At 41.0% G+C, this 22358-nt stretch overlaps 1 long non-coding RNA gene across 1 annotated transcript in view; it reads right to left on the minus strand.

Moving 5' to 3' along the window:
* LOC142251647 (uncharacterized) overlaps positions 1-22358 on the minus strand; it is a 202537-nt gene that overhangs the window by 10600 nt on the left and 169579 nt on the right. The window lies entirely within an intron of this gene.

Below are 22358 nucleotides of genomic sequence, written 5' to 3' on the forward strand. Positions count from 1 at the left end.
TGGCCCCTGCTGTGAGGTCGCCGGTCGTTGCTGAATGTCCAGCTTCATTTTTTGGTCGTCACTCTCCCGCTGTGACACACACATCGCTGTGTGTGACAGCGAGAGAGCGACGAAATGAAGCGAGCAGGAGCCGGCGTCTGGCAGCTGCGGTAAGCTGTAACCAGCGTAAACATCGGGTAACCAAGGGAAGACCTTTCCCTGGTTACCCAATATTTACCTTCGTTACCAGCCTCCGCTCTTGCTGCCAGCGCCGGCTCCTGCACTGTGACATGTGGCTGCAGTACGCATCAGGTAATTAACCCGATGTATACTGTAGCAAGGAGAGCAAGGAGCCAGCGCTAAGCAGTGTGCGCTGCTCCCTGCTCTCTGCACTGTGACATGTAGCTGCAGCACACATCGGGTTAATTAACCCGATGTGTACTGTACCTAGGAGAGCAAGGAGCCAGCGCTAAGCGCGGCTCCCTGCTCTCTGCACATGTAGCACAGCGACGTTATGATCGCTGCTTCTGCTGTGTTTGACAGCTAAGCAGCGATCATAACAGCGACTTACAAGGTCGCTGCTACGTCACAGAAAATGGTGACGTAACAGCGACGTCGTTGTCGCTGTCGCTTAGTGTGAACCCAGCTTTACTCTACAAAAACCTCTGTTTTTTCAACTTATTCAACCACTTCCTATTGAAAGTAAATGGTGGTAAACAAAGAATGCAATTTACGATCATTGACTTGCGAGGTTTACGCGCAATTGACGGATCTTGATCTCTGTTTTCACACGTTCCTTCAGGTAGCATGGTCTTTGCTACAACATGCCTCATGATGACTTCTCCCTCTCCACCGACCATCTGCTGTCAGATCCCCTCAGTCATCGCATACCGGCTCTGTCATCTGCACTGCTGTAATTGTGCTTGATATGTCACATTCTCTCCTCGCTCTTCACCTCGACAATGATGACAGATTTACACCTGTATGAGCCAGATAAGCCCACTGATTACTACCCGAAATCTAGGGATTCCACAGATGGGGGCCCAGGACCCGGCCATTGTCCTTTATCATTGGACCTTGACAGTGCTCGAGAGAAATTATTAACAAATTCATACACAGAATATTATATATTTCCCAAGCAATTTTTAAAGTATCCATATCCAAAACACCTCTTCACTCAGTTATTTCCTTCTCCAACCCAATGTTTTATAATGATGCTTTGAACAATCTTATTTTTCCAGCATCCTATCAGTGAACTGAGAAGAAGTGACATCATAGTAACAAACACTGTGATGTCACTGGTTTCTAATTTTCTTGTTGTTTTAGTAAAAATCAATGGTTTTGTCACGATTCCTCTGTGCAGAGCATCTTGCAGACTAGAAGATGCTCTGCTGCATTTTCCTGAATTACATTCGTGACAGATATTATTCCTCTGTGCAGAACATCTTGCCTTTTGAGATGCTCTGCTGCGCCTTCCTGAGTTACTGAGCTTGCAGCTTGTTTGACAGCGCAGGATTCCATGTTGGTGCTGATAACTCAGCTGTTCCTCCTTACTGGTAATTGCTCAGGCTTCTTACTGAGCATGCTCGCCCAGAACCTTGCCAGTTGTATTTTCTGGTTCTGCTGTTGTCTCTGCTTGTATTCTGATCTTTATGTTCTGACCCCAGAATGTTATTTGACTTTCCTCTGCCCATTCCCTGTTACAGTCGTGATCTCCTGCCTATTAACCTCGGACAGTTACCTGACCATGTGTCTGTTATTTCCCTGAACCTATTATGTGCTCTCCTGGATTTCTGACCCTTGGATATTGACCTGGGTACACCTCCGTTTACTCCTTGTGCTCATACATGTCCTCCCATTACCAGACTCCGGCTTTCCTGACTGCACTTCTGTCCATTCTGACTGTAAGTAGTGACTGCATCACAGGTTTCTTGTGTAGTAATAGCTTTTTTGGTTTGGTTAACCAACAGTCCTTATATACAGTGCGTATCGAAGTTTTACCTGGAGTATCGGGGTTGTCCCATGGACATTCCCTATGATGTTTTCCAGGCAGCAGATGGGTGTCCAATACCAGGCTGTGCAGTCAGGTTTACTTGGTCTGATAGAGTCACATCAGAAAGGTGCAATCTTGTTTCTTGGCAGTTCAGAAAGGTTTGAAGAAACTCGTCCAGCTCAATATCAAATGCACTCAGAGACAACATGAATTGCACCCTTGTGGGAGGAAACCAGAGAACCAGGAGGAAACCAACGCAAACACCATGCTGCAAGATTTTGGTGAGCGATCGCTCCTAGTGATGCTTGTTTCACGATAATCTTGCACTCGAAACAAGCCGTCGATTACCCGATGAACGAGCATCTTAACTTTTTGTTTTCACAAAAGATCATCGTTGTTTGCACAGCTTAGGGGTACTTCGCTAGCGAGATTGCTGAAGAGTCACAGGTTTTGTGACGTAACGTGACCTCATCGGCGATCTCGCTGTGTGTGACACTAAGCAGTGACCTGGCCCCTGCTGTGAGATCGCTGATCGTTACACACCGTTCTGGTTCATTCTTTGTTCGTCGGGCTCCCGCAGGGCAGCACGCATCGGTGTGTTTGATACCTTACCCAACGACCTCGTTCGCGACTCACGTAGGCGTGCATCTTCGTTGTTTTCCGCGACCTCTCTGTTCCAATTGGTCATCACTACTGCGTTCGGATTGGCCGCTTCCATCCTCTGCTCTGGCTTGTACATCGCAGTACATTTCAGAGGGCTGAATTCCCTTGTTCTGGACCGCGTGTAGCAGCAGATCGTAATACAGTCCATTCTGCATCAGGACTGTAGGATGGACTAGGTTGGAGAAGGATGGAAGCGCAATTATGTTGCCTTCTCTAAAGGCAAGGCCGCCCAGTCACAACGCAGTTACGACCACCAATCGGCGGATAGGGGGCGTGAAAAAGGCAATGTAGATGCACGCCTATGTTACTAATCAAGATTTGAATCGTGCTATGTGACAGGGTCCCAGCGACCGCCGTATCGTTGCTGCGTCGTTGGGAAGATCTGACTGTTTGACAGCTCACTAGCGACCCTGTAGCGCCATACCAGCGATCCTGACCAGGTCGTATCGTGGTCGGAATCGCTGGTACGTCGTTTAGGGTCTCCGTCGTGCTGCCGAGAATAACCATCAATATGCTCTGAATTATCTATTACAGATCGATCGGTGCAATCTGTCTGTGTAAACAGGCTAATAAATGACCACTGATCAGTAAATATAGACCAATTAGCAGTCTAACGCTGCCAAATCAAGTCATGTACACCCACCTTCTCAACACCTTGTGAAACCCTTCCATTCTAGATACAGAAGGTACCACCTATCAGATGTTTGTAGCAGGTCACACTTAATACTACAACAGGACTGCAAATATGGGAACGTGCCTTCTTATTATCTACTCCACCTTTCCCATGTAAGTGACACCTGGCCATTGTATGCATCATTTTTGGGTAAAAAATTGGCATAAACGTTGGAAAAAAAAGTTATCTGAAACCACCAATTTCGGCAAAAATCGGCAGCTCTTCTAATGTACATCACGGTCTTCCAACTCTTCCCTGAATCCCTGACACTTTAAGGAATGGTATTCAATGCCTCAATCTTTTTTTTTTTTTTTGCACCAATCTTTTTGTTTTGGTGAAATTATAAGCTGCTGTTCAATTATTCTTTCAACAGCTTACTCATAGAAAACAGGATCGCTTGGCCAAGCTGAGCGTTCCTATGTACGGGGAAGAAATAGTTTGGCTGAATTGTCTGAAAGCTACGGGCCGGCTGACAGCTATCAAATGTTGATGGCCAACGTAAGTCAGTCCAGCTTGTACCTTCCAGGTAAAAACATATATACATTAGTCTACCATCCAGTCACCTATAGCATCATATGTCTCCATATTTATTGATTAGTGATGAGCGAGTATGCTTGTTACTACTCGGTACTCGCACGAGTATCAATGTACTCGGGCTACTCGGCGGGGACCGAGTAATCTCGCGATACTCGTGCTGTACTCGTGGTCTTCATGTTGGCGCTCTTTTTAGAGCCAGCCCTTATGCAGGGATTGGCTGGCAGACCAATGCAATGCCACAGCCCTGTTGTGGAATTGCAGTGATTGGCAGGCCCTCACAGCATGACCGTGCCTTTAGCCCGACACTTCCCCGCTCGGCTACGGCCCCTCCCGCACTCCACTCCGCGTGTATATATATATGCACGCTTACACACACACGTACGTTTTTTTATTTAATTTACAGTTTTATGGTTTCTACATGCTGCCGGTGGTCATTTCACAAAAATACTCGGGTCTCCCATAGGATAACATTGGGCTCGGTGCTCGGGCCGAGTACACGAGTATCTTGGGAGGCTCGGCCCGAGCCTCGAGCACCCGAGCTTTTTAGTACTCGCTCATCACTATTATTGATCTTATACTATTATTATGCCAGCACACTATATAGAATTTTTGCATTGGGCCAATTATATACCCAAAAAACATTGACTACCATCATACAACCTCATGTCTCTCAGGTTATGCTAGGTGTGCGCTTACCAAAACTGCAAATTTATCTCTTTGACCAAAAAGTCAGATTCCCACAGACCAAAACTTTATGGCATATCCTAATGATATACCATAAAGGTATATAACAGGAAAACCCCTTTAAAGTGTCATCACAGCCGGATGAGAAAGCTATGTTATGGCACCCTCAGTTCTCCCGGTAATAACACTATTGCACCCATTCTGGCAGGTACCCCCCAGGCATAGGGGTCTGGTTGCAATGGCATCCTTTGCAACTTCTCTTCACCGTCATCTCACAATTAGTATCTACACGTCCTTTCAGCAACTGATTTACTTAAACCGAACTAATTCGCAGGAAACAAGAAGAAAATTTCCCTCATATAGCGTTGACTTGTAGGATTATCAGATGGTTCCACAACTCCTGTGGCGTTCTCTTTGTATGTGTAACTGCGTGTAGTCTCTCGGCAATTTAGCAAAACCCTCAGATCAGATTAGGAAGCCGTCATTGACTAGAGGGCTTTCCATGGTTGGAATGTGGGGACGTGTGGTGGTTAACCCTTCCCCACGCTCTACTGTAATTTTCATTGTTTCACCGAAGAAATATTAGAAATCGGATAATCAAATAATTCAAGAATTAACCATATCCCAGTACAAAACCTTGACCATCATGGCCATGCGTTGGAATCTGACCAAGACAACTTCTCCAATGGATCGCCATGTTTTTCCCATGTGCGCATCGGTTCCTCCATCTCTCGAAAGATAAGTTAAACCCTCAGGTATCAGTAGCTGCTGGTTTATCGGGTTTCCTAATCATTTGACTGGAGCAAACATGTCACGCTAGGTATGGGGAAGTAAAAAGATAAGGGAAGGGAAACCCTGTGTCTAGGGAAGGGGGAGATGGTGGCTCCTGACTAAACCTACAGCCGGTCCCTGGAGTCCCTTACCACCCTAGATAGGTTCCACATGCATGCATTGAGCCATGGAATTGAAGCTGAGCCTTGACCCAATCTGTGCAAACTAGGCCAAGTTTACCATCAGGTGTCATGCTAGGTACAGGGAAGTACCAAGCAAACGGTGAAAGGGATGGGAAACCCTGTGTCTAGGAAAGGTGAAGATGGTGACCCCTGACCAATTCTACTGCTGGTCCATAGGGTCTCTCACCACCCTAGGTAGGTTCTGCACCTATGCACCGAGCCGGATACCTGACTCTAATTATCCCTAGTGCTCGGCCCTAAATAGGGAACGGAAGGGATGAGCTCTTCATCAACCCTACTAAACGCCAAAGGAAGACACAAGGAGGACACACAGGGGAAATAGCATGAACTACTTATCGACAGATGACACAGGCAGGAGTTCAGCAAACTTCAGCAACTATACTACAGATGAGAGCAAGCCACCTACTTGCAACCAGAGCTAGAATGAACTGAATAATATCACCAGCACCAGTCCAGGAAAGAGATTACTGATGATCAGCAGGTGGGGGGGAAGGTGAGCTCAGGCTGGGTTCTTAAGGGGGAGAGATTAAAATCCAGCAGTAAAGCTACTTAGTACACTGAATTCTAAAGCCTGCTTTACACCTTTCAATTCTGCATACGATATCGTATGCGATGTGACACGCCCCCATCGTATGTGCGACACGTTCAATTTGTTGACCGTGTTGCACAAACGATTAAATGCTGTCACACGTACTTACCCGTCCATACGACCTCGATGTGGGCGGCGAACATCCACTTCCTGGGGTGGGAGGGACGTTCGGCATCACAGCGACGTCAAACGGATGAGCGGGACGTAAACATCCCGCCCACCTCCTTCCTTCCGCATTGCCGGCGGGAGCCGCGGGACGCAGGTAAGATCTGTTCATCGTTCCCGGGGTGTCACACACTATGATGTGTGCTGCCTCGGGAACATTGAACAATCCGACGTTTAATTTTTAGGTTTTCAACGACATGCATGCGATGAACGGTTTTACGTTCAATCGCAATCGCACGTAGCTGTCACATGCTACAACAACACTAACGATGCAGGATGTGCGTCACTTACGACGTGACCCCGCCGACACATCGTTAGATTTGTTGTAGCGTGTAAAGTCCGCTTTACAGTAGGAACAATGGAAACCCAGGGAGCAGTCTGCGCAGCAAAACGCTGTGACCTTCTATTGCCAGAAACCATATGACTGTCTGTCACCCCAACTTCTCCATTAGATCGCCACGTTTTTCCCATGTTTGTCTTGGTTCCTCCATCTCTCAAAAGTAAATATAGTAAAACCCTCAGATATTGGTAGCAGGTTTTCAAATTGTTTGACTGGTTCAAACCCTCAATACCAATTTAATCGCAGTTTTCGCAGCAATTTTAGAAAAACTGCATTTTTGGGGGCAAATGAAGGCAAAAATCTGCTGCTCTCTGACCACCAATGTCCTGGATTTCCTTTTAGGATCACATTAATACCCAGTTATCATGCATTTATCACCTTTCTACAGTGAATATTCGTGGTCCAGGGAATAGTTTAGAAAGATGATGGAGATCACTGGTTTTACGAAAGAGTTGGTTTATCTTTCAGTTAAGGGCGTTTACCATGATGGTCTATTTTTGCATATGTGGTGTTTGTTTTAATGCATGAATATATGAAAGCTAGCTATTTGCATCAAGTTGAGCCTAAAATTGAGGATTTTATCCTCTTGGAGGAGGTTCAGGGTGCACAGATACTTTGTAGTTATTGGTATATGCACTTGTCACTTTGATGTTTAGTACTTTATTTGTACTATGCTCTTTGACTCCGATTCATAAGTGTTTTTTTGCCAGATTTCTTTCGTAATACACTTTGAAAAACTTTTGTGCAACTCAACGTTCCGCAAACATTTTTGCAATTTTCGTCATATTTTCGCCAGTTCCGGTAAACTCTGCCAAAATTAGATGAAGCCTGCATGACAAATTCTTCAAAAATTCTGCACTTTTCTGCCATAAATTTACTCCAGGTCTTCAAGGAAGCAACACCGTTCTCCCTGACTCTGACGTTATCCTCTGGCTCCTGACCCCGGCTAGCTCCCTGACCTCAGCTCTGCATACTCCCTTATTATCTGACCTGAATTCTTGAAGAATTGAGCCTCCTATCTTATGCATATAGCCAATGTGCAATTCATTACATATAACCAATGCAGTACTTGACATTTCTTTGTCATATGTACCGTGGTCCTACAGTCAGACCCCCAGTTGTGTTTTTTTGTCTATGACTTTTTTCACCTTTTATAGGTACCGCTTTTGTTTTATACAATTTTGTTATGAAGATATATCTAATAAATCTACTATTTTATTTTATTGTGATTTAGTTTACAGTATCTTTCTTTTGGTGTACCACATGAGACAGTTTGGGTACGGTACAAGTAATTCACTTTTCTAGGTTCTCTAAAATTTGAGAATTCTAGAGAAAAACAGATGAGTGAATCCGGAGCGTCCAGCTCACCTCCACGGCACAGGGGGGGCTCCTATGTTTAATGATGTTTCCTGTGCATATGCTAGGGTCCTACAGGGGAATGTTAACTTTAGGGGAGGGGGATGGGGTATTTCAGGTCACTTCTGCCATCTGGTGAACTGCTGTTCTATTTAACTCTTCAGTATTTTTAACAAAATGAATATTTTGGGAGAGGAGAACCTGCCATGGATGATTCCATCTACCACGTCCTTTCACAATATGACATGTAAAACAATAAAATATCATTCCTAAATTGGAATATTGATTATTTTTATTTTATTTTATTATGAGATCCTTCAAGCATAATCAGAAAATTGGATAATCATATAGTGTGGACCCCTCTATGTCTGCTGTTGAGGTGAACAAGGATGTACATGCTCAAATTTGAAGCCAAATATTCATGGCAGCTGCTCATCCCCATCTTTGACTTGCAAAACTTTTATATTGTTAGACGTGGTTAAAAAAATTTGCCAAATGCGCTAGATGATGTCATAGCTCACCTCCGCCTCCTCCTGTGCAATGACTGATAACAGCTCTATATACAGTAGATAAGACAGGATCCATCATTCACAATAGGTGATGTCACAGCTCACCTCCTCCTGTACAAATTACTGATAATACGTCTATATACAGTAGGGACCACGGGGGAACACTATTCTCCTTAAGGAGACTTTGCAAGCCAGTCTGGCTGCCAGGTAAGGGGACTTATAGCTGCAATGCCCCTCTGGGAAATATTCAAATTGTCTCTCCAGTAAAGGAGACAAACTCTAGCACAGCGCCACCTATTGGAAGTAGCGATCCTAAAAGTCACAAGTGGATTTTCGACAATCCTTTGCAATATGACTCAGGATATATAAGCCAGATCAGAATCCCAATTTGCAGACACGGTGTTTCGGGGTGCTTGCCCCTCGTCAGTGCAAAGTATGGGGGTGTCTGATCTGGCTCATGAGAAAGCTATGTGGGGACCACGGGGGAACACTATTCTCCTTAAGGAGACTTTGCAAGCCAGTCTGGCTGCCAGGTAAGGGGACTTATAGCTGCAATGCCCCTCTGGGAAATATTCAAATTGTCTAGGTGGCGCTGTGCTAGAGTTTGTCTCCTTTACTGGAGAGACAATTTGTATATACAGTAGATAACACAAGATCCATCATTCACAGTAGGTGATATCACAGCTCACCTCCTCCTGTACAAATTACTGATAACACCTCTATATACAGTAGATAATTCAGGATCCACCATTCCCAATAAGTGATGTCACAGCTCACCTCCTCCTGTACAAATTACTGATAACACCTCTATATACAGTAGATAATTCAGGATGCACCATTCGCAATAAGTGATGTCACAGCTCACCTCCTCCTGTACAAATTACTGATAACACCTCTATATACAGTAGATAATTCAGGATCCACTATTCGCAATAAGTGATGTCACAGCTCACCTCCTCCTGTACAAATTACTGATAACACCTCTATATACAGTAGATAATTCAGGATCCACCATTCACAATAGGTGATGTCACAGCTCACCTCCTCCTGTACAAATTACTGATAACACCTCTATATACAGTAGATAATTCAGGATCCACCATTCACAATAGGTGATGTCACAGCTCACCTCCAACTGTATAATGATAGATATCTATTGTATTAGAGTAACACCTAATAACATGTACTGTATGTGTTATCAGTCAGTGTCCAGGAGGAGGTGGTGAGCTGGGAAATAAAACAATTATGAATGATGGATCCTGTGTTATCTACTGTATATACAAGATTTATACAGTAAATAACACAGGATCCACCATTCACAATAGGTAATATCACAGCTCACCTCTTCCTACTCCTGTGCAATGACTGATAACACCTCTATATACAGTAGATACCACAAGATCCACCATTCATAATAAATGATGTCACAGCTCACCTCCTCCTCCTGTACAAATTACTGGAAACACCTCTTTGTACAGTAGGTAATACATGATTCACCATTCACAATATATATGGTAATATCACAGCTCACCTCCTACCCCTCCTGTATAATGACTGGTACCACCTCTATATACAGTAGATAACACAGGGTTCTCCATTCTCAATAGGTGATGTCACAGCTCACCTCCTCCCCCTCTTTAAACAATGACCGCTGCACAGGTCAAAGGATGCCCATAACACTTCCCTATAGAAGGCAATGTACGTCTTTATTCTACAAGTTGCTTTGTAGAAATATGGCACCGTAAAGCACATCTCTAACTTCTATTAACAGTAGCTTGGGCAAGATGGCAATCCCGATGATCAATTAAAAAAATATAGAATTTAACAGAAATCTACAATAAGAAAATGTAAGTAAAAAAAAACCAAAACAACACATAAAAAATATGTATCACTATCTGGTTTTAATTAGAAAAATAAAATGTTTTACACTATTTTAGGCACTTTAATGTGTAGGGCAATGCAATGTATAAAGCATACATATGGTCTTCTGTGCCCAAGACCTCACAAGTGAGCGGTGCCCAGAGAGTTTGGCTATGGATGAAAGATGTCCACTCGGTTGAACAAGACCTTGAAGGGTGATTGACTTCAAGAGGACTGTCATTCCCATACTGGAGACATTTAGGAAATGAAGGCAGATAAGTGTTTAAGGAAGACATTCATTTCCCTTTCCTGTCCTTCATGGATAATCGGAATATCCATCTATTTTCCGACCATTATAACAAGACGCGTAGAGCTCGATGGCTTCAGTTCCCAATGAATGGCTTATTGCACATGATGGGATGTCTCTCAGCAGGCTACATGTCACTGATCTGTAAAACTGCTGGACTTGGAGGATTCAGTTACTTTACAAGATACTCGTAAATTCTCAACCCAATGAAAAACGAATTGTTAAGTGTGTTATGTTAAAAAACATTATTTCATGACCGAGCCTGACTTTCCAGTGTTAATTTTCTTTTAGTATTAAAGGCGTCGAACCTGTGGACAGACATTGGAACTAACAGCAGTATTATAGTAGTTATATTCTTGTACATAGGAGCAGTATTATAGTAGTTATATTCTTGTACATAGGAGCAGTATTATAGTAGTTATATTCTTGTACATAGGAGCAGTATTATAGTAGTTATATTCTTGTACATAGGAGCAGTATTATAGTAGTTATATTCTTGTACATTGGGGGCAGTATTATAGTAGTTATATTCTTGTACATAGGAGGCAGTATTATAGTAGTTATATTCTTGTACATAGGGGCAGTATTATAGTAGTTATATTGCCCCTATGTACAAGAATATAACTACTATAATACTGCCCCTATGTACAAGAATATAACTACTATAATACTGCCCCTATGTACAAGAATATAACTACTATAATATGTACATTATTATTATTATTATTGTACATAGGGGCAGTATTATAGTAGTTATATTCTTGTACATAGTGGCAGTATTATAGTAGTTATATTTATGTACATAGGGGCAGTATTATAGTAGTTATATTCTTGTACATAGGTGCAGTATTATAGTAGTTATATTCTTGTATATAGGGGGTAGTATTATAGTAGATATATTCTTGTACATCGGAACAGTATTATAGTAGTTATATTCTTGTACATAGGGGCAGTATTATAGTAGTTATATTCCTGTACATAGGAGGCAGTATTATAGTAGTTATATTCTTGTATATAGGCTCAGTATTATAGTAGTTATATTCTTGTTCATAGGGGGCAGTGTTATAGTAGTTATATTCTTGTACATAGAGGCAGTATTATAGTAGTTATATTCTTGTACATAGGGGCAGTATTATAGTAGTTATATTCCTGTACATAGGAGGCAGTATTATAGTAGTTATATTCTTGTACATAGAGGCAGTATTATAGTAGTTATATTCTTGTACATAGAGGCAGTATTATAGTAGTTATATTCTTGTACATAGGGGCAGTATTATAGTAGTTATATTCCTGTACATAGGAGGCAGTATTATAGTAGTTATATTCTTGTATATAGGCTCAGTATTATAGTAGTTATATTCTTGTACATAGGGGGCAGTGTTATAGTAGTTATATTCTTGTACATAGAGGCAGTATTATAGTAGTTATATTCTTGTACATAGGGGCAGTATTATAGTAGTTATATTCCTGTACATAGGAGGCAGTATTATAGTAGTTATATTCTTGTATATAGGCTCAGTATTATAGTAGTTATATTCTTGTACATAGGGGGCAGTATTATAGTAGTTATATTCTTGTACATAGGGGCAGTATTATAGTAGTTATATTCTTGTATATATGGGGCAGTATTATAGTAATTATATTCTTGTACATAGGGGCAGTATTATAGTAATTATATTCTTGTACATAGGGGCAGTATTATAGTAGTTATATTCTTGTACATAGGGGCAGTATTATAGCAGTTATATTCTTGTACATAGGGGCAGTATTATAGTAGTTATATTCTTGTAGTTAGGGAGGCAGTATTATAGTAATTATATTCTTGTACATAGGGGCAGTATTATAGTAGTTATATTCTTGTATATAGGGGGCAGTATTATAGTAGTTATATTCTTGTACATAGGGGCAGTATTATAGTAATTATATTCTTGTACATAGGGGCAGTATTATAGTAGTTATATTCTTGTACATAGGGGCAGTATTATAGTAGTTATATTCTTGTATATAGGGGCAGTATTATAGTAGTTATATTGCCCCTATGTACAAGAATATAACTACTATAATACTGCCCCTATGTACAAGAATATAACTACTATAATACTGCCCCTATGTACAAGAATATAACTACTATAATATGTACATTATTATTATTATTATTATTATTATTATTATTATTGTACATAGGGGCAGTATTATAGTAGTTATATTCTTGTATATAGGGGCAGTATTATAGTAGTTATATTCTTGTATATAAGGGGCAGTATTATAGTAGTTATATTCTTGTACATAGGAGCAGTATTATAGTAGTTATATTCTTGTATATAGGGGGCAGTATTATAGTAGTTATATTCTTGTACATAGGAGCAGTATTATAGTAGTTATATTCTTGTATATAGGGGCAGTATTATAGTAGTTATATTCTTGTACATAGAAGCAGTATTATAGTAGTTATATTCTTGTACATAGGGGGCAGTATTATAGTAGTTATATTCTTGTACAGAGGGGCAGTATTATAGTAGTTATATTCTTGTACATAGGGGCAGTATTATAGTAGTTATATTCTTGTACATAGTGGCAGTATTATAGTAGTTATATTTATGTACATAGGGGCAGTATTATAGTAGTTATATTCTTGTACATAGGGGCAGTATTATAGTAGTTATATTCTTGTATATAGGGGGTAGTATTATAGTAGATATATTCTTGTACATCGGAGCAGTATTATAGTAGTTATATTCTTGTACATAGGGGCAGTATTATAGTAGTTATATTCTTGTACATAGAAGCAGTATTATAGTAGTTATATTCTTGTACATATGGGGCAGTATTATAGTAGTTATATTCTTGTACATAGGGGCAGTGTTATAGTAATTATATTCTTGTACATAGGGGGAAGTATTATAGTAGTTATATTCTTGTACATAGGGGGAAGTATTATAGTAGTTATATTCTTGTACATAGGGGGCAGTATTATAGTAGTTATATTCTTGTACATAGGGGGAAGTATTATAGTAGTTATATTCTTGTACATAGGTGGAAGTATTATAGTAGTTATATTCTTGTACATAGGGGGCAGTATTATAGTAGTTGTATTCTTGTACATAGGGGCAGTGTTATAGTAGTTATATTCTTGTACATAGGGGGAAGTATTATAGTAGTTATATTCTTGTACATACGGGGCAGTATTATAGTAGTTATATTCTTGTACATAGGGGGAAGTATTATAGTAGTTATATTCTTGTACATAGGGGGAAGTATTATAGTAGTTATATTCTTGTACATAGGGGGAAGTATTATAGTAGTTATATTCTTGTACATAGGGGGAAGTATTATAGTAGTTATATTCTTGTACATAGGGGGCAGTATTATAGTAGTTGTATTCTTGTACATAGGGGCAGTGTTATAGTAGTTATATTCTTGTACATAGGGGGAAGTATTATAGTAGTTATATTCTTGTACATAGGGGCAGTATTATAGTAGTTATATTCTTGTATATAGGGGCAGTATTATAGTAGTTATATTCTTGTACATAGGGGCAGTATTATAGTAGTTATATTCTTGTACATAGGGGCAGTATTATAGCAGTTATATTCTTGTACATAGGGGCAGTATTATAGTAGTTATATTCTTGTACATAGGGGGCAGTATTATAGTAGTTATATTCTAGTATATAGGGGGTAGTATTATAGTAGTTACATTCTTGTACATCGGGGCAGTATTATAGTAGTTCTATAGTTGTTTTTAAACTGTGAGCAAATATAGAGATTAGTGTATGATACCTTGTACAGCATTAAATACTTACCTTCTTTTATCTATCAGACGTACAGAGACTATATTGGAGTCCTCTCACTCTTCCTTGCTGAGCAAATCATTTGCTTTTCATGAAAATGAAAATGAAAATGGGGCAGTATTATAGTAATTATATTCTTGTACATAGGGGCAGTATTATAGTAATTATATTCTTGTACATAGGGGCAGTATTATAGTAGTTATATTCTTGTACATAGGGGCAGTATTATAGCAGTTATATTCTTGTACATAGGGGCAGTATTATAGTAGTTATATTCTTGTAGTTAGGGAGGCAGTATTATAGTAATTATATTCTTGTATATAGGGGGCAGTATTATAGTAGTTATATTCTTGTATATAGGGGGCAGTATTATAGTAGTTATATTCTTGTACATAGGGGCAGTATTATAGTAATTATATTCTTGTACATAGGGGCAGTATTATAGTAGTTATATTCTTGTATATAGGGGCAGTATTATAGTAGTTATATTCTTGTATATAGGAGCAGTATTATAGTAGTTATATTCTTGTATATAGGGGCAGTATTATAGTAATTATATTCTTGTACATAGGGGCAGTATTATAGTAATTATATTCTTGTACATAGGGGCAGTATTATAGTAGTTATATTCTTGTACATAGGGGCAGTATTATAGTAATTATATTCTTGTACATAGGGGCAGTGTTATAGTAGTTATATTCTTGTACATAGGGGGAAGTATTATAGTAGTTATATTCTTGTACATAGGGGCAGTATTATAGTAGTTATATTCTTGTATATATGGGGCAGTATTATAGTAATTATATTCTTGTACATAGGGGCAGTATTATAGTAATTATATTCTTGTACATAGGGGCAGTATTATAGTAGTTATATTCTTGTACATAGGGGCAGTATTATAGCAGTTATATTCTTGTACATAGGGGCAGTATTATAGTAGTTATATTCTTGTACATAGGGGGCAGTATTATAGTAGTTATATTCTAGTATATAGGGGGTAGTATTATAGTAGTTACATTCTTGTACATCGGGGCAGTATTATAGTAGTTCTATAGTTGTTTTTAAACTGTGAGCAAATATAGAGATTAGTGTATGATACCTTGTACAGCATTAAATACTTACCTTCTTTTATCTATCAGACGTACAGAGACTATATTGGAGTCCTCTCACTCTTCCTTGCTGAGCAAATCATTTGCTTTTCATGAAAATGAAAATGAAAATGGGGCAGTATTATAGTAATTATATTCTTGTACATAGGGGCAGTATTATAGTAATTATATTCTTGTACATAGGGGCAGTATTATAGTAGTTATATTCTTGTACATAGGGGCAGTATTATAGCAGTTATATTCTTGTACATAGGGGCAGTATTATAGTAGTTATATTCTTGTAGTTAGGGAGGCAGTATTATAGTAATTATATTCTTGTATATAGGGGGCAGTATTATAGTAGTTATATTCTTGTATATAGGGGGCAGTATTATAGTAGTTATATTCTTGTACATAGGGGCAGTATTATAGTAATTATATTCTTGTACATAGGGGCAGTATTATAGTAGTTATATTCTTGTATATAGGGGCAGTATTATAGTAGTTATATTCTTGTATATAGGAGCAGTATTATAGTAGTTATATTCTTGTATATAGGGGCAGTATTATAGTAATTATATTCTTGTACATAGGGGCAGTATTATAGTAATTATATTCTTGTACATAGGGGCAGTATTATAGTAGTTATATTCTTGTACATAGGGGCAGTATTATAGCAGTTATATTCTTGTACATAGGGGCAGTATTATAGTAGTTATATTCTTGTAGTTAGGGAGGCAGTATTATAGTAATTATATTCTTGTATATAGGGGGCAGTATTATAGTAGTTATATTCTTGTATATAGGGGGCAGTATTATAGTAGTTATATTCTTGTACATAGGGGCAGTATTATAGTAATTATATTCTTGTACATAGGGGCAGTATTATAGTAGTTATATTCTTGTATATAGGGGCAGTATTATAGTAGTTATATTCTTGTATATAGGAGCAGTATTATAGTAGTTATATTCTTGTATATAGGGGCAGTATTATAGTAATTATATTCTTGTACATAGGGGCAGTATTATAGTAATTATATTCTTGTACATAGGGGCAGTATTATAGTAGTTATATTCTTGTACATAGGGGCAGTATTATAGTAATTATATTCTTGTACATAGGGGCAGTATTATAGTAGTTATATTCTTGTATATAGGAGCAGTATTATAGTAGTTATATTCTTGTACATAGGGGCAGTATTATAGTAGTTATATTCTTGTATATAGGGGCAGTATTATAGTAGTTATATTCTTGTACATAGGGGCAGTATTATAGTAGTTATATTCTTGTACATAGGGGCAGTATTATAGTAGTTATATTCTTGTATATAGGGGCAGTATTATAGTAGTTATATTCTTGTACATAGGGGCAGTATTATAGTAGTTATATTCTTGTACATAGGGGGCAGTATTATAGTAGTTATATTCTAGTATATAGGGGGTAGTATTATAGTAGTTACATTCTTGTACATCGGGGCAGTATTATAGTAGTTCTATAGTTGTTTTTAAACTGTGAGCAAATATAGAGATTAGTGTATGATACCTTGTACAGCATTAAATACTTACCTTCTTTTATCTATCAGACGTACGGAGACTATATTGGAGTCCTCTCACTCTTCCTTGCTGAGCAAATCATTTGCTTTTCATGAAAATAATTGTTGCAACCACAAATATGTTAACTGAAGAGAATAAATATTGGTTTTAGGTTGATGCCAGCAGTTTCACGATTTATTATTTTCCTTCAAATGTTAATGCTTCAACCCGTTGTATATCTGTCTATTGGGTATTACATCATTTCAGTTATCTAAAAGTTCAGTTTAAGTAAACAAAAAGGTCGATACAAGGGATTATTTTACTTTCCAAAAATATATAAAATTAGCATCCAAACCGACCTGGTGGGTAAAACGGATGAAACTTGATCAATTCGGTGATTCTGGGAGGTGCAATCGGGACAGAGCTCTGCGGTAAGAGACGATCTCTCATCTATAGAAGTCAAGAACGTAAATTAGTTCCACATTTCAACTCTTTTTGGAGCCTCTTCATCAAGCGAAGAAAAAAAACCTGTCACCCCTTTAATTCTCAACTATTCTGGTGGTCCCTGCTGGATCCAATCTCTATAAATTTACATTCAGTGAGTTCCTCTTGTATGTAGCCAGTGTGACATTACTAATGTAAGAACGGAGACCAACACGGTCCAGGTTTTGTCCTAATTCTCTGTAACTTTGTGATGCCCTGCCCGGGCCAGGTAGTCACAGATAGTCCCCTGCACTACACCTTTCCCTCACAGGTGACAGCCAACCTTAACACTAGAACTACTGGACTCGTGACACCTATATAGAAATACAAAGTGCAAAGTAGTCAAAATGACTACCTCAGTAGTTCTAGTGTTAAAACCCTAGTCACCCCCCCTCAGGGCTAGATGGACACACCAGGGGGCGGAACCAGGTGGTTGGAAGGCGCGCACCAAGGAGTCTAGACAGCCCGGGGCGGAAAAGTAGTCAGATCCTGTTAGAGTTCTAGTTGGAGAGGAGTGTGGGCTGTAGCGATGTCCAGCTCCAGCAGAGGCGAATACTCCAAATTGAACGGCGCCAGGGTAGGAGCCCTGGTGCCACTGGCTAGGAGGCAGACGGTGGTCTCCGTCTGCAGGAGCCGGGAAGACGGCTCGGTGGAACCGAGGTGGACCGGGACAGGGTAGTGGCCCGCCGGTACCGACCTGGGGAACCGACTCGGAAACCAGAGCACACAGGGGGGTACTTGGACCCTGAAGCCGGGACCAGAAGCGACTGGAACTGGTTTATTAACAGATTGAGGCCAGGACTAGAGGTCTTGTCCCACCCAAAGTCCCTATTAGAAGACAACAGCCCACCGAGGGAGATAAAAAGGCCACCGCCATCGCTCAGAGATCCCACGGGCCAGCGTCTGCGGGCAAGAGCTCCTTAGGCCACATCCAGCCGGGAGTGGACTCTTGAAGTTGCAAGCACAGGCAGTCCACCATTACACAAAGGTGCAGGAGAAAGACAGAGACCACCAGCCGGGTGGGGGAACAAGAACGCAGCCGGCTGCGGGCACCGACCACCATCACCTTGGTTTACCAGAGACTCGTGTGTTTCCTTCAATAGTGAGTACACCAGCACCCTGCGGTCACCAATCTCCCTGCACCGCCAAACCCCCAATGGGTCCTGGGGCCACCATCCCTGCTCACGGAGGGGTTAACAACTTGCTGCACATCATCTTCCCCGGGTGCTCCGTAACTGCAGCGGTGGTGTCCAAACTCACCACATACCGTGGGTGGCGTCACAAACCTAGTACAGCCCAGCCCGTACATATACGTCCTACATCCCCCTAACCCTTTTCATTCGGAGTGTCCGCGGGATCCCCCCGGGTCCGGAGACCCTCAAGCCACCCACCGGAAGGCCCGGACCCGAGCAGCGGCAGGCTGCCGGTACGGGGGCGGCACAACTTGCCAGCCACTCCTTTTGAGTGGGCAGTTCATGTTTTTTTTTATTATTATTATTTAAGCAGTCTGCTAGCACTTTACAGCGAGGAAAATAAGTATTTGCGCCTCTGCAGATTTTGCAAGTTTTCCCACCTACAAAGAATGGGGAGGTCTGTAATTTTTATCGTAGGTAAGAAACCTTTGTTTGCAGTAAAAAAGATCAGACGTTTCCCGTAGTTCTTTACCAAGTTTGCACACACTTCAGGAGGGGTTTTGGCCCACTCCTCCATACAGATCTTCTCCAGATCTTTCAGGTCACTCCTCCATACAGATCTTCTCCAAATCTTTCAGGTCACTCCTCCATACAGATCTTCTCCAGATCTTTCAGGTCACTCCTCCATACAGATCTTCTCCAGGTTCTTCAGGTCACTCCTCCATGCAGATCTTCTTCAGATCTTTCAAGTCACTCCTCCATACAGATCTTCTCCAGATCTTTCAGGTCACTCCTCCATACAGATCTTCTCCAGATCTTTCAGGTCACTCCTCCATTCAGATCTTCTCCAGATCTTTCAGGTCACTCCTCCATACTGATCTTCTACAGATCTTCCAGGTCACTACTCCATACTGATCTTCTCCAGATCTTTCAGGTCACTCCTCCATACAGATCTTCTCCAGATCTTTCAGGTCACTTCTCTGTACAGATCGTCTCCAGATCTTTCAGGTCACTCCTCCATACAGATCTCCAGATCTTTCAGGTCACTCCTCCATACAGATCTCCTCCAGATCTTTCAGGTCACTCCTCCATACAGATCTCCTCCAGATCTTTCAGGTCACTCCTCCATACAGATCTTTCAGGTCACTCCTCAAATAATTGATTTTATTATCTAAGTTTTTTATAGCAATTTTATTAATGTATGCTCTTTTATATAATAATTTGTATTTTGAAGAATTTCTGCTTCATCTGTACATTGTTTTTATTCAATTGTAAAGGATCCCGCCAAGTTTTTGAATGATGGGCTGTCCTATGACGTCATGGGAGTATGTATATATGTCGACGTGGCATTGCAGATAGCAGATTTTATAGGTTTTTTTGCCTGTTGTCCTGATGAAGGGAACAGAGACTCCTGAAACTCGTTGACCTGTGCATGAAAGAATAAAGACAAATTATTAATACGTTCCTGATATGGTGATAGCGCAGCTGAATTACTCGTTTATCCTAGTACGTTCCACATACTACACTCAGGGCTGCAGTTGTTCACCTGGACTTTTCTTTGCTGTTAAAGGGGTTGTGACTGGCACAAGTTCTATAGGTAACTCGATTACTTTCCTTTCTCGTCCCTTTATTTTGGCAAGACCCTATTGCGCTTCTCCTTCCACACAGTTTTTTCCAACCTTTCTTGCAGGTCACTCCTCCATACAGATCTTCTCCAGATCTTTCAGGTCGCTCCTCCATACAGATCTTCTCCAGATCTCTCAGGTCACTCCTCCATACAGATCTTCTCCGGATCTTTCAGGTCGCTCCTCCATACAGATCTTCTCCGGATCTTTCAGGTCACTCCTCCATACAGATCTTCTCCGGATCTTTCAGGTCACTCCTCCATACAGATCTTCTCCAGATTTTTCAGGTCGCTCCTCCATACAGATCTTCTCCGGATCTTTCAGGTCACTCCTCCATACAGATCTTCTCCGGATCTTTCAGGTCACTCCTCCGTACAGATCTTCTCCAGATCTTTCAGGTCTCTCCTCCGTACAGATGTTCTCCAGATCTTTCAATTCACTCCTCCATACAGATCTTCTCCGGATCTTTCAGGTCACTCCTCCGTACAGATCTTCTCCAGATCTTTCAGGTCTCTCCTCCGTACAGATGTTCTCCAGATCTTTCACTGCACTCCTCCATACAGATCGTCTCTAGATCTTTCTAGGTCACTCCTCCATACAGATCTCCAGATCTTTCAGGTTTTCATGCTTCGGGGCTGCTGCTGGGCAATATTGAATTTCAGCTCCCACCAAAGATTTTCTATTAGGTTCAGGTCTTTTGACTGGCACTCCAAAGTTTTGAGATACTTCTTACGAAGCCGAAGAGGACCCCCAAAGTATGATGTTTCTACTTCATGCTTCACAGTTGGGGTAGTGTTTGGGGTTGTACTCACACTACTTCTTCCTCTAAACACGGCGAGTGGCATTGATACCAATAAGTTCTATTTTGGTGTCATCTGACTACATGACCTTCTCCCATGCCTCCTCTGGGTCAGATGGTCACTGGTGAACTTCAAACGGACCTGGACATGTGCTGGTGGGAGCGGGGGAACCTTCCGTGCCCTGCAAGATTTTAATCTATGACGGCGTAGTGCGTTACTAATGGTAATCTTCGAGACTGTGGTGCCAACTCTCTTTAGGTCATTAACCAGGTCCTCCCATGTAGTTCTGGGCTGATTCCTGACCTTTCCCAGAATCATCCTTACCCCACAAGTCGAAATTGTGCATCCAGCCCCAGACCGAGTAAGATTGACAGTCATCTTGTGTTTCTTCCATTTTCTAAAAATTGTTTAAAAGAACTGAAGTCCTCAGAGGTTGATACCTTTTAATGGCTAACTGAGAAGATGGTAATAATAGCAAGCTTTCGAGACTACTCAGGTCTCTTCATCAGGCATGGTACATGAAGAGACCTGAGTAGTCTCAAAAGCTTGCTATTATTACCATCTTTTCAGTTAGCCATTAAAAGGTATCAACCACTGAGGACTTCAGTTCTTTTAAACAATTTTTTATCTCTACTGGCTAACACGGTACAAAGATATATTTTACCTGTTCCATTTTCTAATAATTGCGCCAACAGTTGTTGTCTTCTCACCAAGCTGCTTGCCTATTGTCCTGTAGCCCATCCCAGCCTTGTGCAGGTCTAAAATTGTGTCCTTGGTGTCCTAAGGCTATGTGCCCACGGGACATTGTACCTGCGGATATATCCGCAGGTACGGCCGCAGGTTTCCCACAGCTGATCCCCGGAATCCGCAGCTATCCATTGCTGAGAGATTCCAGCGAAATAGCTGCATTAAACCTGCGGACATTTGTGTGGCTTACCTGCGGAAGTCCCGGCCTCTATATCCATAGTGGAGAGGCGGGATTTCCGCAGGAATAATTGACATGCAGTTACGTGCAGCTGCGGGACATCTGCAGCATGTTCTGCAGCCGCACATACCTCAGCATGTACACAGCACTCCCCATGTTCCATAGGATAACATGGGGAGTGTCTTGCTAAAACCTGCGGATTTATCTAGAAAATCCAGATAAATTTGCAGGTTTTCCACGGCAAAATCCACGGGTACATAGTCCTGTGGGCACATAGCCTTAGACAGCTCTTTGGTCTTGGCCATGGTGGAGAGGTTGCAGTGTGATTGAGTGTGTGGACAAGTGTCTTTTA

This window comes from Anomaloglossus baeobatrachus, chromosome 9 (genome assembly GCF_048569485.1).
Source record: "Anomaloglossus baeobatrachus isolate aAnoBae1 chromosome 9, aAnoBae1.hap1, whole genome shotgun sequence".
In the NCBI taxonomy this organism is placed as follows: Eukaryota; Metazoa; Chordata; class Amphibia; order Anura; family Aromobatidae; genus Anomaloglossus; species Anomaloglossus baeobatrachus.